This window comes from Panthera uncia (genome assembly GCF_023721935.1).
Source record: "Panthera uncia isolate 11264 chromosome B3 unlocalized genomic scaffold, Puncia_PCG_1.0 HiC_scaffold_1, whole genome shotgun sequence".
Taxonomy (NCBI): domain Eukaryota; kingdom Metazoa; phylum Chordata; class Mammalia; order Carnivora; family Felidae; genus Panthera; species Panthera uncia.
The window spans coordinates 33,065,280-33,084,401 of NW_026057582.1; the positions used below are offsets into that span (position 1 = coordinate 33,065,280).

The following is a 19,122-nucleotide window of genomic DNA, read 5'->3' on the forward strand; positions in this document are numbered from 1 at the left end:
TATGGGCACAAGGCACTGCACATACTGTGCCAAATGGGTAAGTCACCCGGAATTCAGATCTTCTGCCTTAACAGCCCATCATGCTTTCTTGTGCAATGCTGCCTCCCAGAGTCAGGGAGGGAACCGAGTCAACTATCAGACACAGATTGAGAAGCAGAGCGGGAGAACTAGGCTTCGGAGGCAAGAGGGCACAGGGAAGGTCCCTCTTCAGTAGGTAAGCTTTGCTGTCAGACTAACTGAAGCCACTTCTTGCCAAGGTGTTCCTGAGAGGGGGCTGTCTCTTGCCTCTCTGATAGTGTTCCAGGGACAGCCTACATGGCTTGCTGTAGCCCTGATCCCTTCTCCCCACTCCCTGCCTTACCCCCTCCCCCCTTCAGAAAACACTTTCCTGTTATCAAAGGTCCACTGCATACTGAGGACAGTACATGCACTATCTCACTGGGTCATCACAACATACTTATGAAGGAGGAAACTAACTTTGGGAAGTCAAGAGCTCTTGCTACTGGCAACACATGGCTTGAGAAATCCAATATAACTCTTTCTGCCTCATCGAACCCCAGTGCTTTCCTTCTGCAAAGTATGACTCAGCCAGCCCAAGAACTAGGTGTGTATGGGATGGCCTTAGAACTCCTTGTCCATACTGCCCACCCCTAGTTGGACGCACCTTTGTTGATCTTTGAATATCCTGGCCAGGGACAGGAAGTTGGTGAAGCAATGGCCTCATTAGGCAATTAGGAGAATAGGATCAGATTAGGTTCAGATAGTAAGAAAGCAACCCAGCTTCTCACCCAGGATGTGGCAAGTCCACTGGATGCACCTCAGTTTCCTTTTCTTCCAAGACTCATTGCTGCCCTGGGCCTGGGAGAACTCTCGTCACTGTGGCAGGTGGGAAAACAGGGTTAGGAAGGCTAGGAGAGATCAGGCCTAGGCACACCTAAGGTCTGTGTGAGTATGAGAAAAAGACACTGGCCCCCTTAGGATAGACTGTTTACAAAAGGACAGCTCCAGGGGGCATTACCTCTAAATTTTTTTAAATGTCCTTTCCTCTTGGCTGCCATACCCAGTGCCAGAACTGAGGCTTGGAGTTGGCATAGGGGTTCAATTACATTCCTACTCCTGCTCAGTCTTTCTGCGGGACCTGGGACCTGTCTGAAGGGCCTGTCTCACATCAGGGCCCTCTCACCCACTTCCCAAGATCCATATCCAGAATCTCCAGGCTTTCCAGATGACATCCATTATTTTCCACCGTCCAAGAGAAGAATCTAGAGTGACCTCAGAAAGAACATCCTGTGTTTAATCTTTTCAGTATAGATCAAATTGTGGGTCTTGGAGCTTCCGGCCCTGCCTTAGGCAAATTCCTTAATTTCCACAGGCCTCAGTTTCTTCATCTTGAGAATGGGGATGATAAAAATGACCTTGCAGGGCTGATTCAACGAATGGATAGCGCGCAGCACAATGCCAACACAGAGTAGGTCTGCAACACCACGTGGTCCGTGGCGCCCAGGTGGCCAAGACCTGCAGGATCCCCACAGGGGGTGTCGCACGCGCCGTCCCCACAACTCCTACAGGCTAGGAGGTGAGGGTCCCGAGTTAGTCCTCTCCGCCGGACTCCTGTGGACACCTCGGATGCAGGCGGGGTGGCAGGGGCCGGGAGGGCCGAGCAGCTCTGCACTGCAGCCACCTGCGCCACGGCCTCGGCCGATGGCGCGCTTCCAGGCGCCCAGGGTGCGGCCGACTCCTGGCTGCGGGAGGCGGCGGGGTCGGCGTCGCAGCGGACCCAGCGGGCTAACAGGCGAGCAAGGAGTTAAGCGGGGCCGGAGGCAGCGCGCCTGTCAGACGCGAGCATGTGCAGTTTGCACAGCATCCGTACTATGGGTGAGTGCCACCGCCGCCGCCGCCGCCGCCGCCGCCGCCGGCGGGGGCTCCGTTCGGCCGGGGCAGCGGCGGCTGCAGCCCCCCGGGCCCCGCGCCGCTACGGCGGGCGCCGGCATACAATGCGGGAGTAGGCGCGGCGCGGAAGGGCCGGCGGCGTGGGGGAGGCACCGCCGGCAACTCGACGCGGGGGGAGCCCGAGCTCCGGGCGTGGGGGCGGGGAGCGGCGGCGCAGGAGAGCGCCCCGAGTCCCGGCGCGGGAGGAGGAGCGGGAGCGAGCCCGGGAGACGGCGCTCCTGGCCGCACCTGCACCCGGCGGGCGGCCGGCCCTGCCCTGCCCTTGCCCGCAGCTTCGGCCCCGCACCGGTAGGTGCCCCCGAAGCCCGCGGAGAGGCCTTTCTGCCGCCCGTTGAGGTGGCCGCGCGGGGCTCCAGCGCCGAGTGCGGGGGGCCCGGGGATGGTGCGGTGATGGGAAGACCGGGCGACCGGGCTGGGGGTGCTGCCGGATCCTGCTTCCTCTTTGCTTTCGGTTTCGAAGCGTCTGCCCCGGCTCGAGAGCGAGCCGCAGATCGGAAGGTGCGCCCGGGCTTGGATTCCCTGCGGGGGATGGGCGCACAAGGGGGCGTGTTGGGGAAGGGGTGCACGTTGGCAACTTTCCCCGCCTGAAACAAAGGGGTATCGGGGAGGTGCGAGGGGAAGGAGGCAGCCGGGGATGTCTGGCCCCGGAAGGTTGATATCCCCCTTCCTCCGGGAGGAGAGCACCTCCGAGGCCGCCTCGGGAGTGCAGAGGGGGCGCCAGTTTGAGTGGAAGCTAGGAAGCCAGGGCATAGGAGTGGGAAACACCGACCCTCCTGAATCTGAGGCTAAGGACTTTGCTGAAAGGGACGGAACCGTGCCTAGATAACCCTGCCGCCTCCTCCCGGGGGTGAATGGAAAAACTGGGTGATGGTGGACTGCACACCTAGGTGTCCTCCCTTCTCCGAGTCAGTGCCCTGGGGCCCCCAGCCCAGCCCCCTGGCCGCCAGCTCTCCGTTTGCCCTTTCTGATTTCCAGTCCTTGGTGGGAAATGCAGGATTGAGATGGGGACCATTACAGCCCTGTTCATGGCAAGGGCAGGGAGACATTGGCCTCTTTCCCAGGTGTCTTCTTTTCCCTCTTTCTGTGCCCAGTCAGAAGCTGACCCCCTTTCCTTCCTTCCTTCCTGGGACTTTTTCCGAGGTTTCCTCGGAGATATGTGTAGTTGCCTCAGGTACAGAGTTTAGGGTGGCAGGTTGTTCTGATACTGCTTCAAACCCTCCCTGGAGAGAGAGAACAGGGCCCCAGAGAGCCGTGCCAATGTAACCTTGGGGGCTCTGCTCGCCACTTCTCATGTGTTTTGAGCACCTACTAACAAATGGGCTGTTAACAATGGTCTTCAGACTTTGATCATCAGGAGGCCTGGGTTTCCCTCTTTGCTATAACCAGGAAGAGGGGTGAAGGTGAGGGCTGAATGGCTTCCCCTGAGGGTGGTATACTGTGTTTCTCTCTGTAGAACAAATGGGCCAGGATCCAGATCCCTGGTCCCTGACCTTGTGTCTCAAGGAATGAGGTGTCTCCAGCCCCATGCTGGTTTGCATATGACCACTGGCTTCCATGTGTGACAGGACTGCCCCTTGCCTTTCTTCCTCTTAGAAAGGACAGACCTTTGAGAGTCGAATTTTCCCCCTGGTTGCAAGGCAGTGCTACATCTGCTTGCCTGTGGAGACAGAAGGCACTGGGGGGTGGGGGTGAGGGTGGGGGCTGGACTGTTGGGTGACTCTTGCTTGCTCCTGTAAATGGGCTAATGATACAAGTATTTGGGTCAGGGTGGGCCGTGTTACTCTAGAGACGTGGAGGGGTGGGCTGGGATGAGGTTTGGCCTTCCACCCCAAGGCTTGGTATTTGGGGAGAGAGATGGGTAACTGGGAGACAACAGGTCCTTGGAGGCCAGATGACGAGCTGATTTAGTGTTGACTTTGGCCACTCAAAGGCACTGGAGTAAGGGAGGTTGCAAGACCAGTAAGGGGTAGCAGGAGAAAATGAAGTCCTCTGAACCATAGATCTGTGGCCCTGGAAGTTATGGCTGAAGTCAGGTGCAGGTGCTAGACCAGAGAACACCACCGGCCCACTTGTAGGGACCTTTCTTCTCTAAATGGGCAGGGTTGATTATTGCTTAGCCCCCTACTGGGTTTATCCCAAGCTATTTGTTCAGAGCTGAGAGTAATGATATGGAGGCCTGACCTCCCCACCCCCAGTGGTGAGAGAAGGGCTTTTCCATGGTGTTCCTCAGATGTACTGACAGTAAGATGGGAAAATGATACTCCCCTGACTCCCTCTCTTAAGGCGATGAGGTATGAAGTTTTACAATTTGTAAAGTGATTTAAGAGCCTTGGGTCCTTGAAAGATGCTAAATGAATTAGGGAAACTTGTACTGTGTTTATTTCATTTGTATCAGACTTATATATTATTTCTAAAGGGAAAGGTGTCATTTTGCAGGAAAGGGCTAAATTACAGCTTTTGTGATGGACAAAGCTCAGCGTTGGTTTTAAAAGTGTAGTTTTTAATCAGAAGCACACAGGCCGCAAGTGTTTTTCTGTCTGTCTCTGCTTTCCAGGTATCTTCGAGCTCCTTCCTAGTAGGATTTTTCCTGGTTAGACAGTGTCTAGCCTGGACGTCAGTGGAAGTCCCCTTCCAAGCTCTGAGAAGGGTCTCCAATGATGTTGGAGACTCTGATGTTATAAGTTGAGACCTGGGTACGGGCGGTAAGGCGAAGCCGTTTGGTCTTATCAGAGACCGTATCAGATCTGGCTGTCCTCGAGGGAAGGGAAATCTAACCCTTGCACAGCCTGGCCATTTTCAAATTTATATCCCTTTACTTTCCTCCTAGCTCCTCCCCTCACTCCCAATTTATAGATAAGGGCGGTTTGGGTTTTCTTTTTCTTTTCTTTCTTTCTGTTTTTTTTCTTTCATTGCAAGCACATTCCTTTTAAGGTGTGGTGATTTCTGACTTGGCAAACTCTCAGCTCCCTTTGTGGTAACACCTGGCTAAGGAGGGAACGTCAGAAGGGATTCTGCTGTTCCGAACAGGAAGAAATACAGCCTTTCTGGCCAGGCCTTCTCCACCACCACCTCTCAGAAACCAGAGACGTTGTATTTTAAAAGTAAAGTGGGAGTGGATTTCTGGGAAAGGGCTAGGAGGCAACACTTTTGGTTATGGTTTCCCTTGAGGAAAACTGAGTCACACTGAGAGCACAGTGGCTGTGTGTGAATGTCTGTGTCGGGCGAGTTTTCCTTTCCTGGGATCTAATGGTGTTTTAGGCTCAGGTACTAGAGGAGACCCTAATTACTTTATATTTTTTCATTATGAGATGAAGATGAAGTTTGGGTGCCCATGTGTTTGGTTTTAGATGTACATGTGCTTCAGACTTTACACTGTGGGATGCTCCATGCTGCTGTGATTTAAGGAAAAGGAAGTGGCTTTTACCCCTGCAACTCACATCCATAGATAGAGCTGAAGCTGAATAAGTAATGTCTCATCCCGAGATGAAAAGGAGGGCCTGCTCCCTTCCCTGTGCTCACACCCCTCCTGCAGGTGTGGGCTCCCACTCTCCTCCACCCTAAGGCTGTCCTCAATGTTCATTTTAACATCAATCCTCCTATATATAAATTTCGTGGGGTTGAGGTCACAGAGTGGTATTGGTCCCCTGCTCCTTCAAAGGATGGCTCTGAAAGGTAGCTCTCTACCCTCCTCTGATGTTGGTGCTTCTATCTTTGGGGTCAGTCACAGTCCTGTCTGGCAATCTGAGGAGTAACCAAAGCTATTGCCAATTTCTGAACATCCAGCTCCCCATTATCCTTTACTCTGCTGGCTCCCCAACAGAGGGTTTGATATCCTTTCAGGGCTCTTGGCTCTAGTGTGACTGGTACTGTAGAAGCGACAGCATCCTTGAAATTAGGGCCAACAGTCTACATGGACAAGACTTAGGTCTCAGAATGCTCCTTCCTGCTGCTCCATCCTTTAGAAGTACAACAGTTTAAAAAAATAAGACTCGCATTGTCAAATCCTAACCTAATGTAGGGAGATCTAATAGATCAGGAGGCATAATCTGAGAGCACTTGCTGCCATTCCTTTCTACTTTGGGAGCCCCGCATTCAGAACACACTGGATTAGCCATTTCTGACTGCTTCCGCAGTTGGACTTGAATGGTGAATGCTTTCTAGCTGGTTTGTTCATTCATTGTTTCTTTTCAGTTTTTAAGAGGCAACCCGTCACATGAGTTTCTGGAATGGTCTGTTTCCATCAGAAAGGTCACTCACCCTGAATTTTCATAAGGCCTTGATACCAGCCCTGAGGATCTAGGGATGCCAGCCAAGAAGGAGATTGAAGAGCCACAAAGAGAGGATTCTTTTCTGGACTTCTGAAGGGTGATTCATGCTTCAAGATAAAATGTGCTTCCTGGGCTCCACGGTTTCAGTGCTTGCACGGTCAATGGAGGGACAGGCCCTGGTGCAGCAAGAAGCCCACCTTAGAGACAATAATCGCTGTTCTTTGGAGCAATGGCAGGGACCTATTTTTAGCCTATTGTCGACCCCTATCTTCTTTTTCTATAGCTTGCCTTGGCCAGACCCCATTCTAGTCTGTAGGTTCCCCCTCCCTCTCATTCCCAAAGAGGCCTTTCCAAAGCCAGGGGTAAGGTATCCAGGGCATCGGTCTTACTTTCAACTACCCTCTTAAACATGGACGAGCAATATTGTCGGCACTGGGTAACACCAGGAGCAGCTTCAGATTTTTGTGTTGTAATTGTGTTTTTACCTGTTACAAACAAGGAGATGGCTTTCTTATGATGACCTATAGATGCCTTGAGGCTTTCATAGAGCCTGATCCGTTTTCTAGCACATGGTGAGTGCTTGTTAAATCATCAGCTGTGGTACTTGGATGTGATCAGATACTCAGATTTCTAGGTCATTGGGCAATGATGTCGTTTGTGCAGGAGCTGATGATTGGCAAAGGCTTCCAGAATCAGGGAATTTTGGATCCCTCCCTGGCTCACTTGTGTGACCTTGGACAGCCAATTGCAGCCCTTTGAGCCTTAATTCCACAAATGGAGCTTCAGCTGGCTTCAGTGGTCACAAGAACGATAACAGTGTCAGCCACCATACTTACTATATGCCAGGCCTTGGGCTAAGCACTTGACATAAGTTCTGTTTTTCTCACAGCATTGAGATAGCTACTATTAATTATCTTCATTTTACAGCTGGAAAAACTGTGGCTCTGAAAGATAAAGTGATTGCACGTGTCACACAGCTAGCAAGTGTCCAAACTGGGATCTGAACTGAGATCAGTCTGATTCTATTGCGTTCTATAACTTTGGATCAAAGGATGGAACAAATGTTGAGGAGAAGGTGAATGTGGAGATAGTGTTAGACATAAGAAGGAGAGCTGATGTGGAGTAAACACAGCTAGTTAAAAGGAGATGGAAGTAGATTCTTATTTGAAAAACAACATCCCAGTGAATGTTCAGGAAGGAGAGAGATGTTGGTACCCTGCACTGAGGAAGTAGACCAGATGGCCTGGGAGTTACTATAAGGGGAACAGACTTTCTGCTTGGCATAAGAATATATCTCAGAAACCCCATTTCATTTTGATGCCAAAATTGTTCTCTCGCTTAACAGACTCTCTGGGCAGCATTTTCTGTCACCCTACTGCCACTAGTCATAATAGCGTACCTTTGCAGATGCTCGACTCCAGATCGCATCCTCCAACCTGGTTTCTGGACCTTCCTCTGCTCATCATTATCGTCCAGCTGTGGAGACCTGATTATGACTCTGAGGTCCCAGGTATACTCTTCAAAGCGTACCAAGCATTGGACTATCCTGTTCTTCCGAGAAAGTATTTGTGGCCACTGATTACTCCTTTCAAAGTGACCAGCTAGTTCATTGAGGTGGTTCTCCTCATTTTCATCCTTGTTTGTTCTAGGCAAGTTAATTTTTTTAAGTTTATGTATTTATTTTTGAAAAAGAGAGAGAGAGTTGGGGAGGGGTGGAGAGAGAGGGAAGAAAGAGAATCCCAAGCATGCGCCACACGGTCAGCGTGGAGCCCAGTGCAGCGCTTGATCTCACAAACCGTGAGATCATGACCTGAGCCAAAATCAAAAGTCAGATGCTTAACTGATTGAGCCACCCAGGCAGCGCCCCCCTCCTCCCCTCCTGCCCATGCAAGTTAATTCAAACTCTTCTATCATTTTGAGGTGTTTGTGGAAGAGGAATGAAGGTTGAGATGGTGGCCCATGGAGGTAAGCTTACCTCTCTTTGAAAGTTAGCATGATGGTGTATAATGGAGCATGATGCTAGGGTCCAGGCATTTGGGTTCTCTCAGCTCAGTGACTCTGGGCACATGGTGTGAGTGCTTTGGCTTTTAGTTTCCTTATATGTAAAGTGAGAATGTTGGAAGAGAGATTCTATAATATATCCTCCAGCAATAAAGCTGGCTGATCCAGTAGAGTCTGGATAATTTGGTCCTTTCTTCAGAAATAACTTAGCTGGTCTGGAATTGTAGGAAGTCAGAGCTGGGAGAACAGAGGTGGAGTTGAAGGAGAAAGAAGCCAACTTGGAAATTAAGGGACAAAGTCAGTGCAGGAGCATGTCCCGTCTTGTAAAGCGGGACGGGTCAGGTCATTGCTCCTTTGACCATTTAAGTCAGGCAGCTGAGAGGTGGTATCTTTTCACCCTGTATACACCATCCCCTCAACTGAGGGGAGCATCCCTTTTATCTTGTCTTAAACCTTAAACTTCACACTCCCCTCATCCTCCAATTGTTCCCAAGTGAAGGCAGCAGGGAAGCTGTGTATTGGTGTATGTTTCATATTCTGCACTTGGATTTGGCAGACTCCAGGGCCTGTTTCAACCCAGGATCCCCCCTAAGCCTCCAGGACCTGGGGACTTTGGCTGATGCTTTCCAGGTGACTCAGTGTTAGTGAGAACATGCTTCCTTTTGCTGCCTTCACTCTGCCTGGAAGCCCAGCTTAGGAACTCAGGGAGTCACAGCTTTTTTCTTCATGGAATTGGGCCATCTTGATTTCCCATTGAACAATGCCATTTGTCCAAGGATCCTTGGATTCTGCTATCCATTGGTACAACATCTATTTTCATTTAATCGTATTCAAGGTTGAGGAGCAAACGAGTTCCCACTGAACCTACCAAACCAATGGTAGGTTCTGCCTCTGCCTGCCTTGCTTTCCCCCTTAACTCCTTACTGCCCTTATACCAGTTATTTCCAGTGGTGGTTACCATACCACTGGGAATGTGAGAGATGTTAGAAACTAATTAGAAACTGATGTTTCAGTTGATATAGGGACAAAACATTTCATTTTAATAGCTATGTTTCTAATGAGTGTAAAGAAACAAGACTCATTGGGGGTGTACTTACAAAGTGACTTTATTTTGTCTTCCACTGTCCTTTTATGCTTATTCAGTGGGATTCATTCTTTCCCGGCCTTGGGATGAAAACTCAGTCAGACCCCATAACTTTTTGGGTCATTCTTGGGCGGTAGAAGGTCCTGTGGTCACTTTAAGTCACAAAACGTAGTCTCAGATCAGTAGTTAATACGTCCAGTCCTTTGTCACTGGATTGGGAGGGACAGGAAAGGGCTCACTTGGCCAGGCCTGTGGTCTGCTGGCTTCCAGCTTCCTGGGCAGAGCAGGTATGTAGTGCTGATTCTCCTTTATGGCCACATTCATGGGTTTCTCAGAGATTCCTCCCCCACCACTTGCTAGGATCAGTCACTTCCAGTTGTCTTGAAAAGAGCAAATTTTCCTTTCTATTCTAGATGATTGTTCTTTCCTCAGCTCCTAAAACCCAGTGATTTGCCTCCAGCCTCTTCCAGCTAAGGTCCTGCAGTCTGTCCACCTGGCCCTCTTGGACAAGACCTGCTCTGGTCTCGTGCCAGCCTTCTCTTGCATGTGGCCCCATTAGCCAGAAGAAGCAATCGTGTGGCCTTTGGTGCAGTGAAGCTGGGAATGCAGGCTGAACCCCCAGCTCAGCCGTCTGCCTTCGCTCCTCTGATAGCAAATGGCCAGTCTGTGTCTCTCACCTTCTGTGCCTCAGGTGGTGATCAGATGCTGGTCCTGTGCCAGGTAGATGCCCTCCTAGTTGCAGGGTCAGACATCAAGCTTCCTGAGCCGTCCTGTTGAAGCCCCTCTCACGGGCTTGGAAGTGTCAGACCTGCTATCCTCAGTGCCTTAATTAGGACTTTAGATTCAACCTCCTGATATATGTGTGTCATCAAAACCATAACTGTCATGAGAAGCCCGTGACTTCATGGCTACTATTGCTCAGGATACAGCTGCGGTACATATTAAACTAAAAATTTAACTTAAATAAAAATAGTTAACAACAGCTAACACTTAACTGAGTACTCCTAATGCAGGGTACTGTTTTCAGTACCATAAACGTGCTCTTTCATTTAACCCTCATGGGAGAGACACTTATATTATTTCTATCCTACAAATGAGTAAACTGAACAAAGAGAGGTCTAACAGTTTGTCCAAGGTCACACAGTTGGCATCAGAGCCAGGATTCAGATGGAAAGAATCTGAGCCCAGAGCATGCTCTTTTAAACCACTCTACTCTGTCTGCCCACAAGGGTGGTGGGCAGTCATGGCAAGTCATGAGGTGGAAAGCAAACGGTTGGATGCCTTAGGGGCATCAGCGTAGATTCTTCATTCCGGCATTCAAGGTCTCCATGCACTGCCTTTCCCTTTCCCTTTCCCAATAGCTCCTTCTATGCCCTTTACAGGAGGCTCATACTCTTGCATGGCTACCCTGCGCATATATTGTTTCCCTGCCCAGAGGGCCCTCTGCTTTTCTGCCTCCCCAAATCAAAGTCCTTTTTCAAAGTCAGACCTCATCTTTGCTGCAAAGGTATATTTGACCCAAACCACTTCAGCTGGGATCTTTTACTCCTCTTGGAATTTCATCACTAAATCGGCAGTTTATTATGTGCTTTTCGGCAAAGAGCAGTGGAGGGCAGTTAGCAAACCCAGATTCTGATCTGTGCCATGAAATGCCTGTTGCTAACTTTGCTAACTTATGCGAGACCTGAGACCTCTCTGAACCTTGGTTTCAACATTTTTTTTCTCCAAGTTTTTGTTTAAATTCCACTTAGTTAACATACGGTGAAACATTAGTTTTGGGTGTGGAATTTATTTTTTTATTATTTTTTAATTTTATTTTTTATTTTTTAAAAAATTTACATCCAAATTAGTTAGCATATAGTGCAACACTGATTTCAGGAGTAGATTCCTTAATGCCCCTTACCCATTTAGCCCATCCCCTCTCCCACAACCCCTCCAGTAACCCTCAGTTTGTTCTCCATATTTATGAATCTCTTCTGAAGTGTGGAATTTAGTGACTCATCATTTAATACAACACCCAGTGCTCATCACAGGTGCTCTCGTTAGTACCCATCACTCATTTAACCCATCCCTCCTCCCACCCACTAATGGTTTCGACATTTTTAAACTGTGGGTGTGGATTAACTCCCTTCAGTTTTCAGTGTATCCTGATTTATGTTTACCTTCTTGTCCCCACTAATCTTTCAAGCTCTTGAGGGCTGGAACTGTGTCTTGTATGTCTTTTTACCTCCCAGGATTCTGCCCAGGGTTTTACACACAAAATGGATTTACTATCAGTTGGTTGACTGATGGGAAATGCTGCTGTAAGTCTGCTCTGAGTTTGACTTTTAGAAATCACCTTCTTCTGTGTGATCACCAGTGAGGACTTTGCAGTGTTCTATTCTGCACAAGTTTTAACAAAAGGTTGGGTCCAATCTGCTGCCTTTTATCTTTGAGAGACCTAATGTAATGCCATTAAGGCCCACACTCCTTTATCTGAAGTTTGAAAATCCAAAACATTCAAAAACCAAAAACTTTTCTTTAACTCCTGTAATGGCAAAACCTGATCTGACTTATCTGCTGTGCAGAGTGTGACTATTCATAGATGTGGCCACAAAAATGTTTATGTGTTTACTTGAGGGTGCTGCCCCAGACCCTGCTGTGGGGATTACGTAACGCATGGGTTGTGTCCTACGCTACTTCTTAGAAAATCTAAAAGATGCTGAATTCTGAATTTGGAAAATGGATTGTAATGCTGTTTGGTGTTAGTCCACAGAGGTGCTATTGGCATTCTGGGTGGGACTGGCCTTTGTTATGCAAGACTCTTCTGACATCAGAGAACCTCACGTTACCTTTGCCTCTGGCCTTGCCCTAATCCCAGTCCTGATTCCAACATGACAGCCAGTGCCTTTGTTTACCGATTTGATTTTTTAAAAATATTGCATTATGAGATCATTCATCTTGATTTGTAAGTGTTGTTGGCTCCACATTGAAGTTTGTGTCTGAGGCAAGGGCCTTTCTTGCCTCACTTGCCTCACTTAGACACCCTGCATGACTCCTGAACCAAGAATGCTTTCCTCTTCCCACCTCCCTGACTCTGGCATGAACTGGTTTGTCCTCAAAGTGGGAGCTACCTACTGGGCGTTTGCAGCTCATTTCAACATCTGATGCCCTGTCGGCTGAATCAGCTGTCAGAGACCCTTGTAAACTGGTTCCTGAATGCACTTCCTACATCTGGATGTTTCTTTGGAGTCCAAGTGAGCCTGGTCCCTCTACTTCCTTCTAGGAAGTGATACACCTTCTCATGTGAGAGTCAAAATGCTTGTAAATCCCTACATCTGCTTTGACCTGACATTAAAAAAAAAAAATATATATATGTATATTTTGATATATATATATATATTTTTTTTTTATATATATAAAGAAGATATTTGTATATATAAAGAAGATATTCCCCAGACCAAGCCTGGCACCTATTTCTTTGACTTCTTCTAAATACATCTTTGCCTCCAGACATTAAACCATTTATCATTTCCCTGGCCCCTATGGATGACTTGTGGTCTTTTACCTATTGTCACTATGCTGGAAAATGCTGAGATATAGTATAATTTAAATTAAATATGGAGATGAAATTTCCCAAAGGTGCCCAATTGAATACTTTTCTTCTTACGCCCCATCAGTTGACCACATTGTCTATATACCCATCATTCAGGATCCTCATGTCAATATCTGACATTGCTCCCACCACACACACACACACACACACACACACACACACACACACAGAGCCTCCCTCCCCAGGTGCCCTGTCATAGCTGGGTGTGGTCACCTTTAACACAGCCAGACAGCTGACCCAGTCTTTTTAAGACTGTGGGATTGAGTTTCTTCTGTGGGATTTATCTTTTGAAGCCATCCTAATTCTGTTTCCTCCTTGATTCCCCTTGGCACTATAGTTTCTCTTACTTCTAAGGGCACATGATCTGGAATGGTGCCCCCTTTTTATCTAGCAAATATTTATAATGCCTTCTGATCACCCTAAATAAAATTCCTAAATAATATGACCCACATATATACATGTTTTTTAAACAAATCAATATAATGCCCCAACTGTAATATAACAGAGAAATAAAGGAAAAGTTAGTTATAATACAGTGTCATGTATTCTAGTACGTACTAGACAGAAAACAGAAGGAAGAAGTCAGATGCTTGAACCTGTGCAGAGAATCACTGAGAATGTAACTGCCACAAATACCCACAGGATCCAGGTGTGTTGTGTGGGTGACTCAGATACCAGGAGAGGTGCTGCTGAGGTTGACGTGATTTTCCCAGATGGTCAACCGCTCTTGGTGACATTTCAAAGAATACAAAGTATAGTATCCCCTCTAACTGCACTGTGATGGCACTCCGAGACAATTCAGTATATGTTAAAACCATGCAAAAAAGTCACCTGTCAGTCCTGCTTTCTTAATAGCTCTTGAGTCTTAACTAATTTGAGTTGGCTGCTTGACCCTTGTTGGCATTCAGGATTGCAATCTCTACTTACTGTTTGGGCTGGAATAAGACCTTTAGAGGCCCTTAGCACTCATGGGCTTATGGTCCTATAAATAATTACACATAAATTAGTATAGAGTCATCATATAGAATCATGTTTTTAGAAACAGCAAAATCTATTGGTGCACCAAAGTCACAATAACTTCTCTTTGACTCTCTCGTTTTCTGTCCTTTCAAATAGTTTTCTTCACCGCCCCATCATGGCTGGCACCCTAAGCACGTGTGTACAGGCCACTTGGGCAATTCAGGGCCATGTAGAATGGCAGCTTCCTGTGGCCCGGGTTGGGCCTTTACCTCTGTGGCCTTTGCCTGCCCCTGGTGGCACAACACAGACCCTGAGTGATTGTTTAATGAATGTGTGAATGAATGCATAAATAATGAGATGATCTTGAAGGGGCTCATTTAAGTAAAAAGCACTGTAAGAGTGTAATTTACTATTATTACTAGTTTTCTGGTGTTTGGTGTTGGTAGAATTTCCAAGATTGTATATTTCCAATGTTTTAAAAACTACTGGCCCCACTCTGGTGTTTCAGCTTTCATACTCCAACCTACATAGCATTGAGGAGTCTGCCCATAAAAGATGCATATCAGATCATATTAATTTCTGAATTAATAAATGAATTTGTACAATGTGATGGTTTGCTTGATTCCCTGTAGCCTGCAGTGAGCCTGCTTAACAAGACTGGGTCAGCTGTCTGGCTGTGTTAAAGGTGACCACACCCAGCTATGACAGGGCACCTGGGGAGGGAGGCTCTGTGTGTGTGTGTGTGTGTGTGTGTGTGTGTGTGTGTGTGTGGTGGGAGCAAAGTCTACTCTGGAGTCCAGTGGTGGTGATGGTGGTGGGGTGTGGGAAATGGGACATGCACCCCAGAAAGCCTGCATGAGATCTCCAAAGGGAGGAATATGGCCTAAGGGCCTAAGGTCAGGCAGTCTGAATAGGACTAGCTACAAAATTTGGTGGTGATGGGGCAGGGGAATGAAATATCGTGAAACACCTAGAAGGCTGTGGTTTAACAAATACAACCTGACTCATTATGGTGGGCTTGTGGACAGAAGTGATGTCAAAACATCTCCAGAAAATATTAACCATATGTAATAAAAATAGACCCAAGCTTTGCGCAGTGGCAGTATCGTAGCCAATGAGGTTTATCCGAGGCGCGATTATTGCTAATTGAAAACTTTTCCTAAAAATAGACCCAAGAGGTTATATTTGTGCCCAGTGCAGACATGTGATGACCGATGTTCTCCCTGGATTTACTCTCTATGTCTGCTCCACTCCTACCCCACATCCTGTCTAGTGGAAGGGGCTCTTTTGTTGTTTTTTTCTCCAAGCTCTTTATTTGGAAGTAATTTCAAAGCCACAGAAAAGTTGCCAGAATAGTACAAAACACCCATATACTCTATCCAGATTCACTTTTTTAAACATTTGCCTCATTTTTTTTTTTTTATCATTTATGTTCCTTCTCTCTCTAAATTTTTTTTTTTTGGAATTTAAGATTAAGTTGCCTACATGAGGGCCCTTTATTTGTAAACATTTCAGTGTGGGTTTTCTAAGAATAAAGATATTGTTTTATATAACCTTCAGCAAATTGAACATTGATACAATACTTTATCTAATCTGCTGGCAGTATTCCAGTTTTGTCAACTGACCCAACAATGTCCTTTATAGCATTTTCCCCTCTTCAGTACAGGGTCTACTCTGGAATCTCATATTGCATTTAGTCCCCTTGCCTCTAGAATAGTTCTTTAGTCTTTCTTTGTCTTTCATGACATTGACTTCAAAAAATTTTTTTTAAGTTTATTTATTTTTGAGAGAGAGGGAGAGAGAGAATCCCAAGCAGGCCCCGTGCTGTCAGTGCAGAGCCCAATGCAGGGCTCAAACTCACGAACTGTGAGATCATGACATGAGCCAAAATCAAGAGTTGGATGCTTAACTGACTGAGCCAACCAGGCGCCCCCATGACATTGACATTTTTGAAGAATATAGTTTGCCTCTTCTACTCCCACCAGGAAGAGCAATTCATTCATCATTCACTCAACTGACATGTAAGCATGTTCTTGTGAAAGCTTCTCAGGTTTTCTTGGGCACAGGGGGATATAAAAAGAAGGCTCATGCCTCTTGGTGTCTTTAAGAAGCCTGCAGTAGAGTTGGGAGAACAGACTTGGACTCACTGAAAGGTAAAGGGCAGATAAGTTGTCAGCACTATGACCCCATAGGGCAGCTCAACCAGACCTGTCCCATGACCCTGGAGAATTAGGTGCCCTTAGGAGTTTGGGTTGAGGGGGATTCAGGGACCTTTTGTTAATGCAAGTAATCTTTGAGTGGGCCTTGAAGAATAGGCAAATATGGGTAAATGGGGAGGAGAGATAAAGGCACTCTGGGAGGGCAGCTATGTGCACAGAGACTGGGAGTTTGGGGGTGTGGATTGTGTGACTGGGGAGCAGTGAATCATGGGTCGGCCTGGATAGGGCCAAGGGTTGATATGGGGGGCAGGGTCTACCAAATCTTACTGAGCGCCCACGTCACGCCAGACATTTTAAAAAGTAACTTTTCCAGTACTCAAAGGCATATGTATTCAGTATAGGAAGTTTAGAAAAATAGAAATGCATAAAGAAAAATTTTAATGAGGTTACTCTATTCTTTCATCCCCAGATAACGGGTTAGCCATGGTGTATTTCCTTCACTTGTAAGATCTTTATCATTCTTCTGTTGTCAGTCTTATTTTGGTTCATGGATTCAGTAGCCCTTCCCATCCCTCAGGGGATATTCATTGTGCTTTTAAAAATGTTTCATTCTGTCAACTTTATTTTGCTTTCTTTATAACTTCTGTTCTGAAATTTGGTGCTTTTCTGGCAGTTTTGGTTTCTGTCAAACGTTTGGTGAGTCTTTGTTATGTGTTCCTCTCTTTGTATTGTGAGATTTTTCAGTCACCACTCTGTGAACCCTAGTTCCATGCCAATCACTGGTTGTGAACAGGGGGTGGGATGTGTCTGCTAGGGACTGGTGTCTAGGTGTCCCTTGCCCCCCTGCCCCAAGTTCCAGGACACAAACATGGGTGGAGAGGTGGGATAGGGGCCCAGCTGCTCCAAATCCAATCACCCATCACTCAGGGCTTCTCATGAGCCCCCAGTGTGCTGGCTCCAAACTTGGAGCCCCCAGAGCTGCTCCTCTGACTGAGCACAAAACCCTTCACCTCACCTGCTTGGGTTCAGATCCTAACCCAGCACTTATTAGTACCATGACTTTGAGAAAGCTGTGTAACTCTGAGTCTTATTCATAAAGTGAGGATGATAGTAGTTTGTATCTCAAAGGATTATTGTGAATATTAAATGAAATAATACAAAGTTCTAAGAATAGTGTCTGTCATATTTATATGCTGTGTGAGTGTCAGTTACTATTAATATTGTTATTTTTTTCATGGTTTTATTTTTGGGGGTTGTGGTTTCTTCATCAGTTTATTCCCATTTGCCTTCCATCTTCAGGGACCCCATATCACTCCTTGTTTTCTGGTGCTGCAATGGATTTACTCTTCTTAGAAAATGTCTCTTCTGCCATTTTCTGGGGCCTTGGGGGTGGCAGGTATATTCCCCTGGTCCTGCCATAGTGATATAGTCATGCATTTCCTTCAAGTCTTTCTTCTCTGAATATGTGTGGGTGTTACTTTTTATCTGTAACACATATGTTGGGGCATCCAGGCCTCAGCCAGGACTCATCACCAGGTCTGTGTTACCTGATGCTGACTCTGTCCTGTGCAGAGGTGGGAGGTGATGAGTTCTCTTCTCAGCCTTCCTCAGACTAGTTTGAGGTTGTCCTAATGAATGTAATGGGCCCTCTGTTTCCTTTGTCAAAAGGAATGTTAATTATTTTCAGCAGTCTAATTATGTGGCTAATGAGAGACTGACTGCGATAACATCCCTTTAATTACTCTTGCCTAAGTGCTGTTTGGAGCCATATTTTGAACATGCTGCAAGGCTCAGTGCTTTCACAGTAGATGGAGCTGTCCAGCGAGAGGCTGAGTGGAGGGCCAGGGCTGCAGGGCTTACGCTCGTGGTGGAAGTGCCTAACTGCAGTCAGGACCCAGCCAGGTGTATGCTGTCCTTTCCTCTGGGCCATTACTTAAATGAAGGGGACATTCAGATTGGGTCACATGTAGAGCAGACAGCAACTGTCACAGCTCCTTCAGTACATCTCATTCCTGTGTTTCCCCCAGTGCATCTGCTGTTCAGTCTTGTCTTGGCCAGGCCTCCTCCCTCACTCATGGAGTACCTGCGCCTTGCCTTTTTCCTCATTCTGCACTTGGATGTTGAGTCCCTACTATATGTTGAGTTTTTACCCAGGACATGGGGAGGCAAAGGTAAGGAACTCATGGTTCATATAGCTTTCTATAACAAAATTTTCTCATGCCCCTCCCTTCTTTGCCCAGGAGAAATGCCACATGTCTGTGTTCCGACCCCTACCACCTTCTCAGGTTTGTCTTCTGTATTGTGGCCTTCCTGTGGTTTCAATGTGGTGTCTTTCAATAACTGGGCCTTCATGGGCAGACCCTTGGAGGCAGCTCTCCCAAGGCCCTGGTGGACTTGAATATGCTGGGAGGGGCAGCTGACATGAGAACCCACTGTCAACTGTTGGTGGCCCATTGCTATAGGTAAATGAAGTCCCCTATTTCCTGTCCATACATCCCCATCTCTCCTGAGTGGTGTAAGAGAAAAAAGTGCTAGTAAAAACTTGACCCTCCCTTTAACTTCTTTGAGTTTCCAACCCCTCCTGAGTAAATCTGAGTTAATGCCTCCATCCCAGACTTGTGAGGGGTTCTGTGTGGAAGCTGCCTGGCACACAGGAGGTGCCCAATAAACACTCTGGACTTTTTAAACACTCCAGGCAGCACCCCTAGACTGAGTTATAGCCAGAGACGCAGGGACTGACCTCATTCAGCAAGAGCCCTCTCCTGGTTCTTGGATATAAGTTGCAGTGGACAGAGACTTTCATAAAACAATGGTTCACCCTCCCCCCACCCCCCATCTTAACAATGGTTAACTAGGCCTGAGCCTGAGGAAGAGAGGAAGGGCAGGGGTATCTATTCACAAGAAAAGCTTTTCCAAGAGCAAGAAAATGTAGCCGAGTTTTAGGTCTGTATGTTTGGCAGCCTTCTGGTCACCCTGGATAAGCTCCAGAGCAGTGCAGCTCAATACAACTTTGTGTGATGATGGAAATATTCTATATCTGCACTGTCCAATATGGTAGACACTAGCCACATGTAGCTGTTGAACACTGGAAATGTGGCTAGTACA

General features: G+C 47.1%; 1 protein-coding gene and 1 pseudogene across 3 annotated transcripts in view; both read left to right on the top strand.

The window, feature by feature from the left end:
- Positions 1–2,154: 2,154 nt before the first annotated feature.
- Positions 2,155–19,122, top strand: part of TMEM229B (transmembrane protein 229B) — a 35,989-nt gene continuing 19,021 nt past the window's right edge. For all 3 annotated transcript variants that reach the window (XM_049612619.1, XM_049612617.1, XM_049612620.1), the window contains exon 1: positions 2,155–2,238. The gene's annotated coding sequence lies outside the window, so the exon portion shown is untranslated. The remainder of the gene's footprint in view (positions 2,239–19,122) is intronic.
- On the top strand, positions 14,944–15,060 carry LOC125910666 (uncharacterized; annotated as a pseudogene).